This window comes from Pagrus pagrus, assembly GCF_965226575.1.
Source record: "Pagrus pagrus genome assembly, chromosome: 24".
NCBI classification, from domain to species: domain Eukaryota; kingdom Metazoa; phylum Chordata; class Actinopteri; order Spariformes; family Sparidae; genus Pagrus; species Pagrus pagrus.
The window spans coordinates 17,539,850-17,562,998 of NC_140206.1; the positions used below are offsets into that span (position 1 = coordinate 17,539,850).

At 42.2% G+C, this 23,149-nt stretch overlaps 1 long non-coding RNA gene across 1 annotated transcript; it reads right to left on the reverse strand.

Moving 5' to 3' along the window:
* Positions 1-21,641: 21,641 nt before the first annotated feature.
* On the reverse strand, positions 21,642-22,571 carry LOC311253173. Its single transcript, XR_014621631.1, has 4 exons — positions 22,501-22,571; positions 22,004-22,180; positions 21,807-21,868; positions 21,642-21,729 (listed from the first exon to the last, which is right to left on the reverse strand). It is a non-coding gene; the product is annotated as an uncharacterized lncRNA (long non-coding RNA).
* Between the last annotated feature and the right edge of the window lie 578 nt (positions 22,572-23,149).

A 23,149-nucleotide genomic window follows, 5' to 3' on the forward strand; every position in this document is an offset into this window, starting at 1 on the left:
TGAGTCTCTGGTAAATTTATGTTTTTTCTTTCTTAATCACACATCACACAAAACATCACTTAACTTATTTGATTACACTTTACACAAAGACTGAATAAATACACTCAATGGACTCAGAGAATTGCTTTTGTTAAAAAAAATGTATTAACAGGACATTTGAAAATGTGCAAGTCAACCTTTCAATAGTATGAACATGGGTATATGATGTTCAGTAACATTAGTGTACTGTATTTCCAGTCAAATTTACCTTCAAGTAATCTTCACGCAGTACGGAGGTAAGGGCTGTGCATGTTTCCATCACAATCCTGCTTAGTGTGGTGCTGCCGATCCTATACTGAAAACTTTGACAGGTGAAACCTTCAACTCACTAAGTGCAGAAAGTGTTAGGTGTCAGGTGGATTTAGATGGTTATTATATGGAAAGGTGGACATGGATGGATCTTGGTAGATTGACAGATTTTAGTTGATGGATGGATGGAGGAGAACTAAATGTAGCAGTATGTAGTAGTATGTAGGTGAAAAGATATTGGGCCAGTGTAGCTGATCTAGAAAGGTGAAAGATTGCATTATGTAGCCTGGATGTATGTAATTCAATGGTTGAATTGATTTAAAATGTGAGACAGATGACCTTGCCTCATGTCCACCTTTATATAGTTTAATAGTGAGCGTCACAGAAGTGTAATTTATATGTGCATACACTTGCCTGTTGCCAAAAATCGTAGGGTAACAGAAAGCCTCTCCCTGGGGCTGATGGCCTCAGTGGTGTATCTCTCTTGAGGATATGAGGAGTTACCTTCTCCAGGAGATAACTGAACTCCTCCACAGACATTCGGAGAAGGTCCCGAAAACCCTTCATATCATCTACCTATGTACACATGACATCCCATATTAATACAGCATCATTATAGGCATCATTATATATGATGTTGTTGCCTATTTAAGAGTCTGAAACCGGTTTTGTGGTGCCTTTGTGCTGTAGAATTAACAAAAGATTGATATTTAACCAATTTTATATAAAGCACCTAGAAGTCTCACTTGAGTAGTACTTGATTTTGATAGATGTTAAAGTCACTCATTAGAATGCTAGTCAAGTAAAGCTCAAGTAACTTGGCTAGTAGTTACTGTCCTTAACTATGACCAGTAATTTATGATTAAATGTAGCCTAATGAAAGTAGAATTAACTCTCCAAAAACATACTGTAAACTAGAATTAGCCTACTTCTGGATTTAACTGTGACTGGCTTGAACGTTGGTGTAAAAAAGACAGAAAAAGCAGGAGTGTCAAAAGTTATGTGTAGGTAGTATTGGTCGTGCAATTTAGCTGTTGCTGCTTACCTCCAGTTCTCACTGAAGAATTGAGAGACCGTATTGCCCACGTCTGCCCAGCCAATTCCTTGTCCAAAGACACCGTCACCTTTTCTTTTTAGATTTATCTCCACACAGAATAGCAGAAATTACCAGGGTTACGCGCTTGTTTTTATTGAGCATCTTTGGTGCTGCCTCTCCCACTTCCGGGTTGCTCTTCTTCTTCTACTTCTTTTTGACGTTGCAGTTCTGGATACAAAAGTTTGACGTTTGGTATATGGATGTATAGTGTGAGCAGTCAAGTCGCATCAGAGCATTGGGCCGTGTAGTGTGAGAACATGATTCATGGGCTGCGAACTTTTGAACTCTGCGATCTCGTCGTGCAGTTTGACAGGGAGCTGAATCAAAGGATTTAAAATATCGCACAGGGTATGCCCGGCTTAACACAAAGGAACAACTATAGATAATACTGTGGTTAGTAACATTACAGTAGGTACTACTTCAAAGTGGCCATTTCACTCGCGGGGAGCGAGATTCACGCAACGCGTGAAATGTCAGTGACAACTGTAGCCACTAGGTGGAAGCATAGTACTGAATTGCAGCTGAATCAATTTTGGGACAATTCCACATTTGACCACAATGTAGCTGCAATGGAGAGTGGCGCTGTTTTAGGCTACAGGTAGAGTGAATGGAGAGGGGGACTGCTAAACCGTATCAGATTGATTCAGACTGATTGTTTCACAGCGGTGGGACACCTCAGTTATCTGGGTGACCTTGGATAATCACTTGTGCTTTCTTTGTTTTACAGTAGAGCTAAAATATGGACATTAGTTGTTTTTTAAGGAACATTTGTTTACTGGTAAAATTGCCGACCTGAATTATTGTCCCAGTCCGCCCCCGTGAGCCTATATCACGGCCTGACTTGATGTTGCTTAAATATAAGAATAGCCAATAAAAATATCTGATACCCTAAAGACATCTGAGGTTGTGATTTCGCTCGCTCGCTCGCTGCAGCCACGGCTAATAAGCGGAGGCAGAAACAATTACGCACAGCCTACAGAAGTTTCTACGTCCATACAAGCATTTAAGAAATGATTCTTATCAGTTCCATAATTCAGAGAGGATTTTTACTCAACGAAAAAATGTATAAAGATCAGTTTTTAGGTTGAAGACACGACAGCAACACGTATGTCCAGACGCTGGTGTGTGTTATGTCTGACGTATAGCTCCCCCGGTAGAGCAGCTCCCCTGGTAGAGCAGCTCCCTCAGTAAGCAGAATCTTCTGCTAGTATGAGTTCGAATCTCTGTATAGGCGGTACCTTCAGGTAATGTGTTTTCTTTTCTCATCATCATTATGATCACATATAGCTCCAAGTTTGAGCAAATAAATGAGCAAATGAGCATTAATTCTCCGCCGGGCCGCAGCACCAGCTTTCCTGCTTGTGTACATAAAATACACTAAATTCTGACACCACAACTGTAGCGTTCCGAATATCAATAGATGATAACCAGAAAAACAAAACAAAAAACGTTCTATTGATCTGATTCACCGGCTTCATGGACGTCGGAACTATTTTCTGAGAGGGGGGGGCGGGGGAAGCACGCACTTTTATCAATGATTAAGGATTTGATTTGAAGTTATTTTATAATGGCGTGCAGTTATAAGAGAACTAGATGGATGAACACGGCATCTTTATTGTTAAGAAAATGAAACTCCAGGAAGCTCCCCACTGCGTAAAAACGCAGCGCAGCCAGGAGCTGCACCTCCGGGCTGAGGGCAAAATTACAGCGGGTTGCTCTCTGGATGTGTGGAGACACCGAGTGATCAGCCGTTGGATCTCCGCACGGGGCAGCCGGTACTTTGCCTGGACAGCCCGGTCTGACAGCACGTCCAGTGGGGAGAAGTGCTGACGCACGTATGCATTTATGTAAACCGTCTGGCTTCGCGCACGGCGACGCTGTTGGTTCGCAGCGAGAATGTGCTGTATTGCAGCCATGGTTTATCACACGCGCGGACTTTGGCAACGCATTTATATAGAGTAGCAGGTGAAGCCTCTCTGGATGAGGTTCAGCTGAGTTTAATACATCTGTTTCCTTGATATCTGTGAAATGCCACAGGGTTGTATTTTTTTGTGTAGTCCTATAAACTCATATGCAGATGTGTTTTAAAACTTAAACGCGTAATTCAATAACAAGATTTTTTTTTCTTCTTCTATTAACCTATGTTTCTTGCGCCAGTGGTCCGCAGCTATGAGCGCATTTCAACATTGAGCATTGTTTTATTATTTCTTAAAGTGGAGGATATAAATTTCCCTGACCCTGCTTGATCACTGAGCATTTGGTCGCTAAGAAGGCTGTTAAGAGTGGGTCAGCTCGATCTTACATTTCCTTCTTAGTGAAAGATCTTCTTAAGCTAAGAGCGACTCTGGGAAACACATCTTTCTTTCACAGCGTTCTTAAGAGCGCTCCTAAGAAGATCTTAGCACTTAAGAGCTTCTTAACGAATCTGGGAAACGCGGCCAGACACAGCTTAATGAGCTTCTCCACTTCCGAATGCAGGATGGACACATCCTGGATGGTGCTCACTTCTCGTCCCCTACACACATTCCTCAGTATGGGGGAATGCAAATGTTAAGGCATCTGGAACACGTTCGCTTAACTGGAAAGACCACATCCATCCCCCACACTTTTGAAAAGCTTGCTACGCCAGCGCCCCCACCCCCACCCCCGCGCGCTGAGGACAGCAAAGAGGTCTGCAACAAATACATTGATCACTTGGCCAAGGGATCTCCTCCTGCAGGGAGACTGCTTCAGGGACTCACTCCGCTTTAAATAACCTTCTGTATATCCGACTACTGTGAAGCTGCTGATTATGTATTTTAATAAAGCTAGAGAAAACTGTCTGACATGACGTGGCGTCGTTCTTCTTTCTATAAGCCTGTTGTAGAAAATATAAGGAATAGAAAGCACAAATATTTGTGTTAAATTCTGACACCACAACTGAAAGAAAGAAAGCCGGTCATAGACGTCGGAACTCACGCACCCCATCAGCCTCCCTACCCACAGGAAGATACGAGAAGTAAGCACCATCCAGGATGTGCATATGGACCTGGTGCGCTCCGAGGCGGAGCGGCGTTTTGATCAGGAAGGACTCCGCATAGCTGCAGGGCGAGAGCAGGCAGTTCTTGAGGCGGCTCAGGGGAAACGAGTGGATGTGGGTTCCTCGGAACTGACCCCCTTTCCACGAGAGAGGTGGAGAAGCTCATTAAGCTGTCTGGCCCTGCCAATATCTGTCGCGGCATCCGAGCGCTCTTTCTCAGCCTTGCGCAGGCTGAAAACCTGGCTGCGCACCATGACGCAGGAGAGACTAACACATTTGACCGTTATGAACGTTCACAGTGACCTTCGATCATCTATTGATATTCGGTACGCTACAGTTGTGGTGTCAGAATTTAATGTATTTTATGTACACAAGCAGGAAAGCTGGTGCCGCGGCCGGCGGAGAATTAATGCTCGTTTGCTCATTTATTTGCGCAAACTTGGAGCTATATGTGATCATAATGATGATGAGAAAAGAAAACACATTAACTTAAGTTACAGCCTAAACGGAGATTCGAACTCGTATCAGCGGGTGATTCTGCTTACTGAGAGAGCTGCTCTACCAGGGGAGCTATACATCAGTCACACTGTGGTCATGTGTCTTATTTATCACCGACCCGCTGCCCCAGCTGACACATCAGCGTCTGGACATACGTGCTGCTGTCGTGTCTTCAACCTAAAAACTGATCTTTATACATTTTTTCGTTGAGTAAAAATTCTCGCTGAATTATGGAACTGATAAGAATCATTTCTTAAATGCTTATATGGACGTTGAAACTTCTGTAGGCTGTGCGTAATTTAAAAGGCTTCATAGTGAAAAAAATCAACATCATCAACAACTCACTAAGTTTGTCCTTGCTAGAGGGACCCTGTAGCGACAGGCTGAAGGAAGGAAGGAGTTGGAATGAGGTGTGGAGTGGGTGAGGTATTATTAGCTACATTCTTGTATTCAAGCAACAACGAACAGAAACATAAATCAGGCAACTCTGTCCATTCCCGTTCATGGCCACTGCTGCTGCATGTTGTCGTCCTCCTGCTCACAGATGCCACCTGGTGGTTGTTTGGGCACATTGCCACTTCTCATGAAAACACAATTGATCCTCCACTAAAAAGGTGCGTGATTCTCGCGTGAAGCATGCGAGAATCACGCGTGAACTCGGCCACAACGAAGTAGTACCTACTGTAGGTGGCTTAACGGTGAAAGACTATAGTGCTGACTGAAGTATGCATAGCTGGATAAGAAGAGTGTCACAAAGTGTCTCAAAGACTGTGACAAAAAAGGCAGACTAATCGAGTTGGCAGCCAAGAAAAGAGTCATGTATCTACAGAAAAAGAAAAGAAAGGAAACATAAATCAACAAATATACTGTGTAACCGAAGATCAAATAAATGGAAGAAAGCCAGAGGCTGTCATTAGGTTGGAAAGAGAGACAGGCTGCGGAACGAGGGTGGTATTTATTGGCACACCAGACTCAGGTTTAGCTCATATGCTGATGACCCTCCATTTAGCACCTGCAACACATAAATTACCAGAGCAACACTGAGCACAGATTACCAGAAACATCCAAAGGACGTGAATTCCTAGAGAAACACAGGGACCTGCCTCCCAAGAACAACATGACTTAACCTTAACCTGCACTCCTCCTGTTCAAGTCTTTTAATTTGAACTGGCACAAACAGTAAGTTTACGTTGCTCAACGGTTACCAGAGGCACCAACCAGTGTGCAAACCAGAAGCAACAGCAGATGATTCAGACTGGAGAACACCCACTTCTAACAGATTTTATTTTAGAATATTTTGCATGTTCTCTTTCAACCGCTTTTCTACAACATCTAATTTAAAATGTTTCCACTGTACTAACTGCCGCTACGAACACTGCTCCAAAAACTCCTCAACAACATCCATAAGGATTAACCTTACCTGCCTGAATACACTTTAATCTGATGCACACCCTCTAATTGCCTAACCAAAATCCGACTAGTCTCCCCCATCTTCAGATGTTACTTTTGGTGTCTATTCATGCACTGAAACCCCCAAGCCCATCAAAACAACCGAAATTTGGTGACCTCCTGTAGCTTTGAATGCGCTCCCGAGACAACTGCTCCACAAGAACAATGCCCAAAGAACTCTGAAAGGGAATTCACTCTTAAGCCTAACAAAGGACAAGAACAGCAGCAATGTACTACTGTGTACCTAACTGGAGCTCAGTGGCCAAAAACTACCAGCAAAACACAGCTTGATGACACAAACTCAACCCTCAGTGGTTTTACTCAGTCTTGAGCAGTGTTCTCTGGCTTGGCAGCCGTCTCGTCTATCTGGCATTCCACCACCATCTCTTCAACCTCCCAACATATAGACAGCTCATTTACATGTAACGTGATTGTGATATATAGAAAGGTAGAAACGTTGATATAGTAGTTGTGACACATACAGATGAAGCTTCTTAAAACTTCCCGTTTCTCTGTGACAGGGCCCTAATCGGCCCCTGACGGGATTGTGCTTGGACCTGGAGGAGTCCATGACTGGAATGAGATCCCCCACGATGAAGTAGTGAATTCAGGGCTGAATCCAGTTGCAATGGTTTATCTATCCACCAGGTGGTGCAGTGATGATGGAAGCTGAAGCATTACGTCAGCTTGTAATCAGTTGTTCTTACTGTATCATAGGCGTACAGTATTTGATGTGTTTGTGATTCCCACACAGAGCATATTGAATGATTATTAGGCTACCATATCATGAGGTCATCAATATTATGGTTCAGCTTTTCGTTTTTCAACAGTACTGCATGAAAGTGAAAGTAATATGGCTGGGCAATTAATGATTTAAAGGAAGGAAAAAACTGCGTGTGCAGCACTCGTCTGAGCGGCTGATTTTATCTTCAGTGGTACTGGGACAGGTTATTATAAATAGAATGCCGGCTGAAGAATAATATTTTCCATGGACAGATTTAGGTAGGCTACTATATATCTGCAGATATAAAACAATATTTTCACTGTGGCAAAACAAAGTTTGCTCTCGGATTTCCGCACACACCTAACAGCGTGGTCTAACAGTGATCTAACAGCATTAGAAATTACATATATAACTACAATAACAAACAAGAACAAAAACCTTTTTTGGCTCTTATACTATAATAGTTTGTCCCGTTGTTGCTAAATCATTAATTCCCCAGCCATATTACTTTCACTTCCATGCAGTACTGTTGAAGAACAAAAAGCTGAAGCATAATACTGATGACCTCATGATATGGTAGATAATCTTTAAATATGCTCGGTCCATGATGATATTTGTATATGAAGGATTTCGTTTGAATATTTCACTGGCCGTGGCTGGTTACAAGACGCATGAACTATTATGCTCAGGTGACACATTTTCAGCAGAAACTATTGTCATTGTGCTATATAATTTTTCTGATATTTTTTTATCAAAAATTCCTCACACAGTGGCGGATGATAAAAGGGATGCAATCAGTTTATAAAAGTGTGTTCACAAACACCCTCTGCATATCTTGGGAGGTGACAGAGGCCAAAAACATCATTAGCATTACAGTGCATCTGTACCCTACGCTCATCTGGCAGGTGCGGGGCTGTTGAATCAACTAGAGAATTTTGTCCCATATTTTGTCAGTGTGCATCCACAGACACAAAGCACACAGACAGATCAGTTTGATCGGAGTTTAGAGAGCCGCTGCGTGCGCTCTCTAAACTCTGATCAAACTGATCTGTCTGTGTGCTTTGTGTCTGTGGACACAAAGCACACAGACAAAAAAAAAAAAAAACTCTGAAGAAACTGTAAAAAAGGTCAGTGGGGGGAAAATTTTTCACTTCTCTTAGCAGAGCAGCTTGAGAGATGATGGGAGGCATGGTGATGACCACGGGTCAGGCTTGAACCCTGGGCCTTCGCAGAGTGTCTGTATATAGGGCTGCAGCAGATAAAGGATGAATTAATTATAATAACTGTATATACTGCTAGGTGGCTTAACCTATAAAGCATAAGCTAGCTACAACTTTAGATTATTGATATAAAATAAACATTTAGTAAGTAAAGTAAAGTAACCAGTAGGGCTAGCGCTAACTAAACTAACTAAAGCTTTAAAATAAATGTAGGGATGTGTGGGATAAAAGTGTAATATTTGCCACTGAGATGTAATGGGATAGAATAATATTGTTTAGGTTTAAAGGGTATCTATGCTGTATATATTTTTGTGAGGGAAGCGCCAGCTTATGGTGACACCCTGCAATTGAATGAATGGGCGTGTCTACAGTAGAATCTCTGCACACCCCTAGGAGGAGGGGGGACTCCCAGCCAGCTGGCAGCCGAAAGGCAGTTGGATAGGAGGGGAAAATCGAGGCAGCTATAACTGTACAAGTTTGGACATTTGCAGAAACGTAAAATGCCAGCATTTTATTCTGGCAACTGCTCTGTGGTCAGAAGATGTATCTGGTGCACATGTAACATGTTAACAAGTTATAGCTTTTCTGTGGCTAGCAACAATAAAGGTTGCTAGCCAGTGTAGACCTGCTGATGAAAGTCTCTGATATTGCAAGTTACTAAAGGGGTACCTTTTTTAAAATGTGAGTTATTTATCTGGGCTCCACACTGAATGAAGGACTCATAAAACCATACATGGCTGGTGAAGAGTGACTGTAGAATTTGTGAACTGCATTTTCTGTGAACTGATGGAACTCATTCATACACAAAAATAATACGTAGGTCAAAGCATGAGGTGACTTGAAGCAAAAAGCTGCGGGAAAACTGGTGTAAAAAACTGAAAAATGTCTCCCACATATTTTGTGAAAAGCTCAGACAGATTCTTCAGTAGGACTCGCAGTCAATATTGAGCCCATTGTCTGGCGTAAAGAGTCACAATGCTGCACTGAGGTTCCTCAGTGTCCTTCATGCAGGCGGAGGCCTGTGATTCAGGGCCTTTATAGCCTCAATAAAGTTTTCATGTTCACAGTATCTCTGTCACCCCGCCTGCTTCCTGGTTGTCAGCTAGTTTTGAGCTGGCCTCTTTTGACACTGCTAAAGAAAGCAGGGAATAATGTCGGCTTATCAGTGCGGCACGGCGGCAAAGAAATCAAAATGTCACCGGGAGCTTTCAAGGCTGTTTCTACCCTGGCTGCCTGTCTCAGTTTCCCTCCTGCTTATGTATCCTCAAGACAGTGTGTTAGTGGAGTGATGAGCCAATAACATCCACCTCCTATCACTCACTCCACAGCTCACTGTGCACTCCTTCTGATGAAATTCTGTTGGTCAAAGGTCAGTTTGCCTCTGAACAATCTGTGTTGCTCGGCAACATTTGGACAATACTCACTAATTAATCCTAGCTGACACAGATTTGAATGTCAGAAATATTTTATCATCTCTGCCTCTGCCTAATGATCACTCACAGATTATCCTAAATTTGCCCTCCAATGTTTTGCTAAATCAAGTATGCATGCTCATTTTGATTGTGACAGAAATATGTTTTTGCACTATCATTGTAAACTCCTCTCACTAAGGAACCTAATTCATGGGAAACAATTGTATTCAATTGGATCTGCTTTCTGTTACGGCCATAACTGATTTATTCCCATTTAAAAGTCTGTGTGACGTTAGGGCACTTTCCTGAAGAGGTTTTCTCCCATTAGGACAATAATGCTTGGTATTATTTTTAAGTGCATGAAAATGACTACCACTGTGTCCATAACAAGGAAAATATTTCAAAGCAGAAATTGATCTTTGGAGAGCAATATATAATGATAAAAAACAAAAGTTGAAGCGACAGAGGCAGAAAACAATCACAGACAACACATCAAACCACTGATCAATTAAAAAACAATTGTTTAAAACATGACGTATTATAGGTAAATGTGCTACCTAGGCTGAAACCATCTAGGTTATTACTTGGGGAAAATAGCAATTCTCCATTTTAGAATTAGCAAGGACAAAGTTAATCATTGGCTCACAAATTCATCAATAATAACTGCTCCTCATTTTTCAAGAGGGACAGTAATTCGAGATGCTAGTAGAAATATGAACCAGCATTTGTCAAATCCAGGCTGAATTCAACAGGTGAAAAGGGAATTATAACACTATACCACTGTCACTGTCCTGTCGTTTTGGTTTATTGTGTGTGTGTTTTATATGTATTTTCTGGTTTTGTGTTGTCTTTTGCCCTTTTCCAGTGTTCCGTCTTCCCTCCAGTTTTCTTGTGGTCCTCACCAGCCTGAGTTTCCCTCCACACCTGTGTTCAATCTGATTAATTAGCCCAGCCGTGTTACCTAAGTTCTACCCCAGTCCGCTTTCCCTCCACACCTGCACTGCATCTCCCTCATAAGCCTTTCCCTCTTTCCAGTGTTAACAAGCTTTTCCAGCATATCAGCCCCTTCCCTGTTTCTAGTGTTTTTCCATTAATTTCCCTCACCTGGTGTTTCTCTGCCTCACTCCACCTGCACCTCATCCCTTGATTAGGTTTGTTTGTATTTAAGCCTGTGTTGTTCCCTCAGTCATTGTTGGTCCGTCTGTTCAGTTCATCCTGTTCAGTTCTCATCCTCACGTAACTCCTGTTATCCTGCGTTCCTGTGCCTTATCCCCGGTCCTCATGTGCTCCCTGTGTTTGCTTTGCATTTATGGTTTGTTCTCTGTTTTCGTTTTTACCAAAAAACTAACTGTCTGGACTAATTATCAGCATCCATTGAAGCTCGCTTTTTATGTTGAATCTGCCTGTTCCTGTGTCTGTATTTGGGTCCTGTTTTTGCATGTGTGACAACCACAATACATTTTCAAAGGGACACATGCTCATTTTCAGGTTTATAACTTTATTTTTGGTTACTACTTGAATAAATTTACTTGCTCTAGAGCTCAAAAAATGCATCAGTTTCACACTGTCCAGTGCTGCAGCACCATATTCTCCCTCTGAGATGCTCTGTTTAAGCTCCTGTCTCTTTAAAACAGGGATCTCAAACTCAAACTAGAAAAAATAAATTTCCTGCAAAAATACAGTGTGAATGCTGCCGGCTGAAGTGATTTTGGAAATCTGCTGAATGTACTGGAAAACACTTGCTGGAAATGCATAAAACTATAAGAATGAATGGTCAAGAATTTGCAGAAAAAGCTGAAAAGTACAAGGCTGAATGGGCTAAACAGTTGAACAGTTTCTCTAGCTGAACATAAAGCTGAATATTGTGATAGTTGAACAGTTTCTCTAGCAGAACATAAAGCTGAATATTTGAAAAAGTTGAAAAAGCAGAAAGCTAAATATTTGAAAATCTGAAAAGGTTGAAAAGCTGAACTTTTTGATAGCTGAACAGTTTCTCTGGCTGCAAATTTGCTAGAGTAGTAGCAGAACCAAAGTTGAAAAAATCCCCATAAGAATGAATGGGAAAACACCTCCCAAACTTCTGCAGGTCTAGAAAGAAGTGCAATGGTTATGGCCAAAATATGTATACAGTGGGTAACAGGAGACATTGCTGAACCCTGTGATGTGTTTTTTTGTCTCTGTAGAGTGAAAAATGAGGGCACAAGAGCGAGAGACAAAACCGGTACCGTCTGCTCCACTCCAGAAATTTAGGCTCAAAATTAACATTGCGGCTTATGGGGGAGTTGCTGGAGTGCTTGTCGCTCGAGGGCTTCTACAGCCAAACATATAAGTCCTACATCTGAAATAAGACCATCAGCTGAAAGCCAACAAGATTTCCTACATTTCTATGTATATATTGTCTATGTGAAGTAAAAGATGTGGGACCCAAATCAAGCGGAAGAGAGTTTTTTCTGAAGTTTTTGCAGCTGCTCTCCACTCTAGCGATGATGTCACCCACTCTAGCTCACGCAATACACACCAATTATAAACCCAGAAGACGAGCTAAAAATCCTTCAAACTAAAACTGTGATAATTTCAAAACTGTAAAATATTTTAAAAAGCTGAATACATGCCAAATAGTTCAAGGTTTTGTAACTTGGAGAAAGTTGGAATGGTGTCTGTAGCTCAAAGTTTGAGGGAGCAGAAGAGGTTGAAAGTGGATGAGCTTTGAAGAGGATTTGAAGATTTTCCCATTTGCCTCCATACGAATTATTTTTTTGAAAAAGCTGAATATTTGAAAAAGCTGAAAAGGCAGAAAGCTGAAAAGCACAAGGCTGAAAGAGCTTAAGAAGCTGACCATTTTGATAGTTGAATGGTTTCTATAGCTGAACGTATGCTGAAGTAGTAGCAGAATGAAATTTGAAAAATTCCCCATAAGGATGAATGGGGAAAAATTTGCAGAAAAAGCTTAGTATTTCCAAAAGTATGAAAGATAGAAATGGCAAACATACAAGCCATCATGTCCTTAAAAAGCTGAACATTTTGATAGTTGAATGGTTTCTGTAGCTCAAAATATGTAGGCGAAGACGCGAGCCAGAAAACGACGGAAGAAGAAGAGTAAAATTCCAGAAGGACAATAGTGTAAATGCTTGCAGCACTATGATGAAACTACCGGTGCGATACGAAAATTTGCGGAATATCCGTGCGGCAATTTTCCGCATGTAAAGCATGTACACTGAGTCCGGTGCGAAATGTTCGCATTCTTGTGTTCTAATTTCGCACCAAACGAAAAAAAAAGTCGCGGTTCATTATTTGACAGAAAATGAACATAGCAGCAGCAATGACAATGTTATTTTCATTCTTTTAAACAAGAAAAAGAAGAGAAAGTTTTGGGTCCATCCTATTTTGGAAAGGCGGGCGGAACATGGAGAGTTCCATAGGCTCATCCAAGAGCTGCGCCTGTATCATCCACGCTTCAGACAATATTTCAGGATGTCGTTAGCACAGTTTGAAGCCCTTCTGGAGATAGTGGGTCCTCACCTCAGGAGGACACGAACCAACTACCGTGAGCCAATCGATCCTGAGCAACAGCTTGCTGTATGTTTGAGGTAAGAAAGTCATTTAGGCTATATATGCTGTCTGACAGGAGATACTTTTAGCTGGGGATAGCCTGCTTAGCCAAAGTGGATCAGAGCGTGTGCGTAAAGGCGCATGACGGTGTGGCTATATGGACACATGATGACTTGTTTGTTAGAGTGCATAAAGCGAAGATATGATATATTAATCAGTGGCTTGGCATATAGCCAAATAGCTGGTAGGCTATGCCTAACGATGAGCCAACCGGTACAAATGTTTTCATATCGGCCTCAATGTTGTCCAGCCTTGAAGCATAAACATGCCACCAAGATTACAGCCGCTCTCCAGCTGGGCCGGGATGAAAGCGGCGAACAGCTCATTGAGGACATTGTGTGGCTGAGTTCAGGAAATAAATTTAAAAAAAATAATAATAAATGTTTGCCTATATGAATGGAGTTAAATAAAATGAGTAGCTTACATAACATATATGTCTATGACCGCAGCCGCCGGCATACAAATTATTTTTTTATATGCCAATTCCTAGTCTTCCTTATATCAATAGAGATGTTTTTCGTTTTTATAAATAGTAAAGATTATTACTGATGCCTTTTCGTCTGTTTATTGTACCTGAAATTATGAGAAAACCTCTACCTAGCTACACTACAATGATCAGACAAAGTGAATTTGTTAGTTTGGTTAAACAATGTGAGTGAAGTAGGCCTAGGCCTAATTTTGTATCATGTTCATCTCTTCTCTTAACAAAGAAAACCAGTTTCACCAAGGTCAGTATTTTCAAAAGGTGTATTTAAATTTAAGTAGTTGTGTGGTGTAGTAGCCTATATTTATTAGGCTATTAATGTAATTAAAGGTTATTAATGAATAAAATAAAATAAAAGCATTTAAAGGGCAATTGACTCCTTGTGAACCAGTTACACACAAATCATTCCTCTCAAAATCCTCTGAACAGACATGAGTGCATGTAGGCTATAAAATAATGGAAATAAGATCTAATCTGTGTAATTTAAGTATTTAGTTATTTTATTCTGCAGGTTCCTCAGCACTGGGGACTCTTTTGTAACTATTGCTTCAAGCTTTTGGCTCTGGGTTTCCACAGTTGCTGGAATAGTTAAAGAAACCTGTCGACTGATCTGGGAGCAGCTCAAGGGCCAATACAAGCCGGTGCCCATGGAGGAGACCTGGAGAAACACGGTGCAGCGATTCAGAGAAGGATGGAACTTCCCCAATTGTCTGGGAGCATTGTATGGCAAACATGTTGTCATTCAAAACCCAGCTCATTCAGGCTCCACCTACAGGAATTGCAAGGAGACATTCTCGATTGTGCTCCTGGCCCTCGTGGATGCTGACTACAGATTCCTAGCTGTGGATATTGGGGCCTACAGCAGCAATAGCGACAGTGGCATTTTTGCCAAATCTGCTCGTGGTAGGGCTTTTGAAGCAGGTGCCCTGAATGTGCCACCCCCTGCTCCACTTGAGTCTGCACCACAGCTCGGAGACCTCCCTTTTGCCATTGTGGCAGACAATGCTTTCCCCCTGAAGACGTACATCATGAAGCCATATGTGGGAAAAACACCTCCCTGAGGATAAGTGCATCTTCAATTACCATCTATCTCGAGCACGCCGCATATCTGAGAATGCGTTTGGCATCCTGAGCCAACGTTGGAGGGTCTACCAGCGGAGGATGCAGCTCAAGCCCAGCACAATGGATCAGGTCATCAAAGCCACCTGCGTGTTGTGCAATTACCTGCGTCCAAGTGATGGAGACCACCAGGATGAAGGGGATGTCACAGGTGATGATGATGATGGTAATAATGACCCAGAGCCCACCCTGCGTAACCTCAGGCCTCTGCAGGGAAACCGCGGTTCACTTGAGGCCATATGGGTCCGGGATACCGTCGGGATACCCTTTTTGCATCGCCTGCTGGCAGCGTCCCCTGGCAATACTCCCATATCTGTCGCGGTGTCTTCAGTTGGAGGAGCACTAACTGATTTTGTGATATTTAACTGACCCACTGTGTGTTTATTGATTCATGTTCTATTCATCATACCTATTCATCAACCAATCATTTATTTGTTTGTTTATTCCATGCGTTTACATCTCTATTCATTATTTACTATGGATGATGATGAGTTTTCAGATTGTAATGTTGAATAATAAACTACTGTTGTTGCAAAACCTAACATTTTCAAAGCATACTGTCATGTTGAGCAGGCATACAGTACAGCTATAGAAACTATAGATAAATGTCCTCATCACTTTTAGTAGGTTTCAGTATATAAAAAAATAGGACAATAAAGTAGATCTTCATGTTTCAGCTAGAGAGAGTTAAAACTACAAACCAGATCCATCCATATAACACTCCCACACAATATCCAGCAATATCCCTACAAGTAAAACTTCAATAAATGATTCCCATGTGCCTACTACAGATAGGTTTACCCATACTGAACAGGAAATTACTGGGGTTATAGTCAGTTAACCTTAATACACCTTAAATACTTAATAAAACACATACAATATATCCATATAAAATAGTTTAATAACAATAAAACAATTAATCGTATAAATAGAACAAATAAGTTAAGAATAAGAACATATTGGAAGTTAATTAAGTCAACAATAATAACAAATACATTTAGTAAAACTAAGCAACAGTATATAGAGGTAAAGCTGGTCAGTGTTTCCCACAGGACAGGCATCTATTTGTGGTGGTGTGGTCGGGGGGCGGGGGGTGGCGGCGGCAGCGGCAGCGGCGATGACCAAGAAGAACGCGGAGTTGGAATATAATTACAACACTTTATGTACATATTTATATACAGATTAGATAAATTGACACATATATATACAGATAGCTTCTTTCTTTCCTACTGCCTGCAGACTTTGCACCCTTTGTTAGGGCAATGAATTTTTCGGGGCTTCCGAAAAAAATAGTTCAAGGCCTTATCGTAAGGAAAGTCCTTGGGGTCAGGTCCATTGATGGAGATTCTCAGGCAGGCAGCCAGGTGTTCTCCTTGCAGCTGATTCCTCAGGTCTGTTTTCACCTAAGGATTCATAAAAAAAAAAAAAGTTAATGTCATAAACTGCTGCAGTTTTAGCCATTCTGGATCGAACCCAGTCGCTCTATGTTTTGTCGTGGTCCTCTCTATAAGGCACATAAGAATATAAATTATAATATAAATATAAATATAAAAATATAAATTTTCATGAGAAAAGTGCATTTCTGATCTGACCCTGCTTTATTTTTCAGTGTTTGCTGAGTCTCACCTGTTGCCTCCGCCCTAGCTGGCTCTACATGCTGCCTGTCTTCCTCCTCTCCTACAACATCTCCCTGCGTACTTACTATCCCTTCCTCCTCACCCTCTCTTACTGCCTCAGCTGGCGCACAGCTGCGGCACTAGTTGAAGCCTGGAAGTATTGGAAGCAAATTAATTTTCACACTGATGGACGTCTGTTCACTTTCCTTATGAGATTTCTAAGTGTCTACACCGTTTTGATAATACCTCCTGTGGTCCGGACTGTAGGCCTACCTCCTCTCCAAGTCGAGCCCTTTTCGGCCGTTGAAAATATTTTTCTATACTCATCTGTGTGAAGGAGTGAACATCCAACATTAGAATTTATTACTAACGAGCAGAACCGCTCTATGTACAGTGCCGTCTAACCTTAAGCAGCAGTGTGAGCAACGTGTTGAGACCACGGTTAGCGGCTGTTGGCTAGCGTTAACACTACAGCGTGAGTTAATGTATCTGTGACATGTTGAGCTTCCAGCTATAAATACAGACACATGCTAATATAACATGACGAGTTAGAGTTGTTCGGACCACTTTTGAACTTGTTTGCCAAGACGTCTTACCCTCGTCTATTTTGATCCGGTCGGTCCGTTCTTCTTCTTCTTCTTCTTCTTCTTCTTCTGGCCCACCAGGTGAATTAAGTGCTATTGGCGGAGTTACAATGCATAGTAGGCTACCGCCACCTACTGCACCGGAATTGTAACTACAAGTTACATTCACAGACGGAGTCCCATTGCTTTTATGAGCGGTCGAGCGAGTCAAAAGCCGAAAAATCTATTTGTGGCGGACGTAATTCTTTCGTGGCGGGCCGCCACAAATAAATGAATGTGCGGGAAACACTGGCTGGTGGATTGACCAAGTTGACCAAATGCTTGGTCAAAGTAACCTCCCTGCTGCTGGTATGCTGCACCAAATTCTGCCTCATGCAGGAGTTCAGTCATTTTGAGCCTGACCCAGGACTGCTTCTCTGGTGCAAGCCTTTTCATCTGGGGTATCAAACCAAGAAGGAAGTGTTGCACCCATGCTTACCACCCTGAACCTCCCTCTGCCTGGCCTGCTCCCTAGCCTCTTTCCTCTCCAGGTATTTCTCCAGGAAATCTGCCTGGCCGCACCTTGCCTTCTTCTTTGCAGCTTCACCTATCTTCGTGGCCCCGTCTCCTGGCTGAGTGCTGACTTCTGGTTGCCCCTCATCCTCACTGTCCTCAACTGTCTCTCCTTCATCTTCATCTGCCTCTCCCCCACAGTCAACATTACTGGATACACTGTTGTAAAATGCAACTTCAAGTCACAGCATGCAGTCATTTTATAGACTTATATAATTCTTAAATAAAACTTTAAAGTAAAAAAAAAGAGAAGTCATAGTGTAGCTTTAAATCACTATGGTAAATTTGTTTAACATCACAATGCCACAGTTACATCACTCTAATCTAATCTACTCTGTCACTGTAGGCTACCTCATCAGCACTGCTGAAATGCCTATCCCAATGCCAATCACAGAACATCTATCCTTACAAAGAACCAGTACTCTGTAATGTTTGTGCCCTGCAATCATCACTTTACCTCCTTCTGTGCAATGTTGGAATAAGGAAGGACAATGCATCAAAGAACTTCCACTTCTTCAAGACTCAAGACACTTTATTGTCATTTCTTACAAATGTATGTTCATACATAAGCTGAAACCAACAAAATGTTTCTCACCAGCTACTAGCAGTGCTGTACTAAAAAAGAATGATAAATAATTAAACAGGTTAAAATCGTATCAAAGTAAAGGAAAAAGGACAAAAAAAGAAAAAGAAAAGACATTCATACATACATCAGCAGCAGTTTGGGAGCGTGTCCATAATAAAGTGCTTTTAAGTGCGAGGTGAAGTGCGAGGACCTACTGAGGGGGAGGGTTGGGTGTGAATGTCTGTGTGGATAGGGGGCGCAGTCCATTCACCAGCCTTACAGCTTGTGGGAAGAAGCTGTTCAGCATCCTGGTGGATCTGTTCGTTTTGTCCACATTAAGGACAAGATTGTGGGATTCACACCATGCAGTGAGCAGCTCCACCTCCCTCCTCTACGCAGACTCATCATTGTCACTGACGAGCCCCACCACTGTTGAGTCGTCAGCGTTCTTGGACTTGCTGGCCTGGCCACTTTTGGTTACCAGCTCCTCTCTCCTTCTCTTCATGTACAGTGGGTACTAGTTTCAAATGGAGGTTTCCCTCGCGGAAAGCATGATTGTAGTGATTGTAGGTCACATTGTAGCCACTAGGTGGAAGCATCGTACTGAAATGCAGCTCAAAAGATTTTGGGATAATTCCACGTTTGACCACAATGTAGCTGCAATGGAGAGTGGCGCTGTTCATAGGCCATAGGCTACTTCATTTGCAGCTGTGGTCGAGAGAGCTAGAAAGTGAATGGAGAGAGGGACCGCTACGCCGGTGAATCAGATCAATGTTGTTGTTTTTTATTGTTTCAGAGTGGTTACGTTCAACAGGATCAGTGGTTCTCAGGGGGGTCCTGGCCCCCTCCATATTTTTGATCTCTCCTGTAGCCTTTCTGCAAGTTCTCGTGAATGTAACAATCCACTTATAGCCCACGATCGCTCGTTTAAACAGTTTCTAAGCTGCTTCGTTCGTGCCAACAGCCTGGACCCGATGCGGCTGGACTCACGAGCGGAGCATTAATGCACATCTGTCTGCAGCTGCTCCAAACACACAATTTGAAGGGACAGATTAGATGTTGATTTTGTTAACAGTGACTTTGTTGATACTACTTTAATCGTGGAATGGAGCCACAACGGGCTGATTTCAGCCAAGAGCAGCAGGTTGTTTTAATGGAAAGTAGGCTACGAGCGATACAAAAAAGCTGATCACAGCCTGAAGCAACAGTGTTGCTGCAAATGTAACAAGAGGAGGCTGCCTTTAATTTCTGACAGCTGAACATTGCGCTTTTAAAGGAGACATATTATGCTCATTTCTGCTTGTTGACATGGGTCCTTGATGTCTAAATGGACTGATAGTAACATGCTTTGGTCGAAAAAACCGAAGGATTGAGCACAGCAGGGTTGTTTACACACCAGTTTCACAGCCCTGGGGGGTGTTCCAGAAAGCGGGTTATGTGAAAACTCAGAGTTAGTTAACCCTGAGATGAGGGAAACTCTGGGTTTTCCGTTCCAGAAAGAGAGGTAACTGAAACTCTGGGTCAGTCACCATGGTCACATACTCTGTGAACATAACCTGCTCGCTGGCAGGTTTACTTAAGAAACCCTGAGTTTCTACCCGTCTCCTCCCACACAAAGAATTTTGTTTGACATGGATTGTCCGTTCATTCCGAATCCAATTGACATCGAAGCTCAAATAATTCGTAACGCTTTACGTCGCGAGAGAATCTTCCGACCCAGATTGGATGTCCTGTCATTTCCAGAGGAATATCTCTTTGAACGTTACCGCTTTTCATCACAAAGTATCATCTATCTTGAGAACATTCTCCGGCCACACATATCCAACCTCACACACCGCGGACGTGCACTCACATCGCTGCAAATTGTATGCATAGCGCTACGTTTTTTTGCAAACGGTAGTTTTCTGTACAATATCGGGGATGCAGAGCACATCGGAAAGGCAACAGTGTGCAGAGCGGTGAGGAAAGTTACCCTCGCACTGAAACGCCTGTTACCAGTCATGGTGGTGTTCCCCGGACACAAACCTGTCAGAAACATCAAAGAGGAATTTCACAGGATTGCAGGTGACTGATATTTTTTTAAAATTATGATATAGCCTACATCCTGCTGCGACCTTAGAGTGGGGTCAGTAGCTTAATTAGCTGTCACTTTGCAGGGCTTCCAAATGTGATAGGATGCATAGATGGGACGCAAATTCCTATTGCTGCGCCAAAAGAGAATGAAGGGGACTATGTGAATAGAAAATCCTTTCACAGCATCAATGTCCAGGTATATGACCTACCATCTTAAAAAAATATTTACTTGAAAATGTATACAGTACAATACAACTAACTCATGTCATCCTCTGCACTGTGAAGATCATATGTGATGCAGCCTACATAATAACAAATGTAGATGCCAAGTGGCCCGGCTCTGTGCATGATTCCTGGATCTACCGGGAGTGTAGCCTGAGCAACAGATTTGCACGTGGTAAGGAAGCTAAAGCTTTGTACAAATGTTCTTTGTCTCCCCTTTTAATGCACTCAAATGTGTCCTCTATAATTTCAGGAGAGTTTGATGGCTACCTATTGGGGGATCGAGGCTATCCATGCCAGCCCTCTCTGTTGACTCCTTACCCTGACCCTGGGCCCCAACAACGTTTTAATGTGGCCCACTGCAGGACTAGAGCCCGGGTTGAGATGACCATTGGCATACTCAAATCCCGGTTCCAGTGCCTGCGTAAGCTCAGGGTCACCCCAGAGAGGGCATGCGACATCATTGTGGCCTGTGTTGTTCTCCATAATATTGCAACTATTAGAGGAGAGCAACACCCTGCCCTACAAATAAATGACCTTGAGGATGACCACCCCATCCACCCTGCAGATGTCCGGGATGGAAGGGCTGTAAGAGACCTAATATGCAGGAATTTTGGTTCCTCTTTATTCCCTATAAGTACAAAAGCAACAGTTAGGATTTGTAATATAGTTCCAACATATTCACCTATTTCACCAATGCACCCACCTCAACTGGCGTTCCAGTAATAGAATTTCAAGGTCTGTTTTTCTTATCTTTCGATCCAGATAGACCATTTCCTTTTCAGTTTTCTGAATAGTCCTCAAGAGGCGCACTTTATACAACTCCTTCACTGGTAACTGGGAAACATATGAACAACATTTAATTGCTCGAGTTCTACATACAGATTTAACATGGTATTGACCGAAAATCTCACTGTATCAAGCTGTGCTGTGGAAGTTGATGGACCCTCCTCGTGATGCCCAGCCATGTTCTGTTGAAGGACAAGAATGTGCTAGTTGTTCGTCCATTATCTATGCTCATCACTGCAGTGTAGGCTACATGTCAAACTACTCGACAATGTAAAGGAATGTGAATGGGTAGACCACTGCCAGTAGCTATACATAATATTAAGACACACTTCAGTAGGCCTCTCTGGATCTCTCCCTGTGGCAGCAGACAGTGTTTCGTCATCATCGTCACCACCATCATCCTCCTCCTCCTGTGATGCAGGAAAAGAAACTATTTCAGATTACTTTTAACTACCATCTCAGCAAGATCTGAGCATGGAATACTTACAGCTGCATGGTGTTCAACTGTTTCAGTCGGAGGCTGAACAAGGCAGATGACACCGTCCACAACTGTTGGGTAGGGGGAGTATATATATATATATATATATATATATATATATATATATATATATATAAAAAATATATAACATAAAAATACAAATAAAATATGAATGAGTAATATAAATGACACAAGTGTATACTTGCATTTGATGTAAGCACTTGTGTCCTGGTGGGTAACAGGCTCAGATGAGCTTCCCCCGGGGATGCCTTCAGCCACCGGTCGGCCATAGTTTTGGCTGAGGGCCATCTCCTCAGCCTCCGTCAGAGGTGGTGGAGGTGGCCCTCCACCCGTTTTTCGGGCCTCTGCCTTCTTTCTGTTGGCTGAGCAGAACTCAAATGCTGATTTATTTATTTTAAGTTAGTTTTTTATTGAGTGTTCCTGTACACATCGTCACATTTTAAATGTAGCCTACTTATAAAATAAAAATGTGTAAACATTGTATCACGTTTTAATCTACTAAGTGGTGTATTAAGTGGGAGGACGTGTTAAAACAGAATTTGGTTAGGGGTTTACATTGCTAGGCTATTTGAAGTAGTCATTGAATTAATATTTACTTTAACAGCCTTAGTCAATTAAAAAATAGTAATAATAATAATTAAAATCAAAGTGAGGTGCAATCGCCAAGCAAAACATGCCTTACCTTTTTGAATAATGTTTTTATATTTTAGTTTTAGCTGCTTCCAAGTTCTTTTTTCCCCCGTTGGATTGCACCTAAATGGAAATCAGATTTTATTCCTATTTACATTCATCACTAGGCCTATATGCTACGATCTTACAGTTAAATGTTAAGTCAATGGAATAATTCTAACTTACGCGTTGACTCGGGCAGCAATTTCCTCCCATGCCCTTTCTCTCTCCTTCGCCGCTGCAGCTGTATTTGATTTCCGCCGAAATATGTGCTCATATTCTCCGTATGCCTGCATTAGGACCTCAAGCTCCATGGGTGTAAAATAACTAGATCTCTTTTTGTATGATGTCATGGTGACGATCGTGGTATCAGGGCTCCATTGACGATGGCTTTTTATAGTGGTTGTGCACGCGCGTAACTCAAGGTGAACATACTCAGAGTTGATTGAACTAATTCAGATCAGCCGTTCTGGAACCGGATACTCAGAGTTTCCCATCTCAGAGTAAGTCAACTCAGAGTTCAGGGATAGACTCAGAGTTTGTTGAACCTCCTTTCTGGAACACCCCCCTGCTCTCAGCAGCCGGATTCTGACTTTTTTTTCATTATGTTAATGAGCTACTGCGTGCGCCGCCCACTTCTTCCTGCCGACCGGAGGACGTGA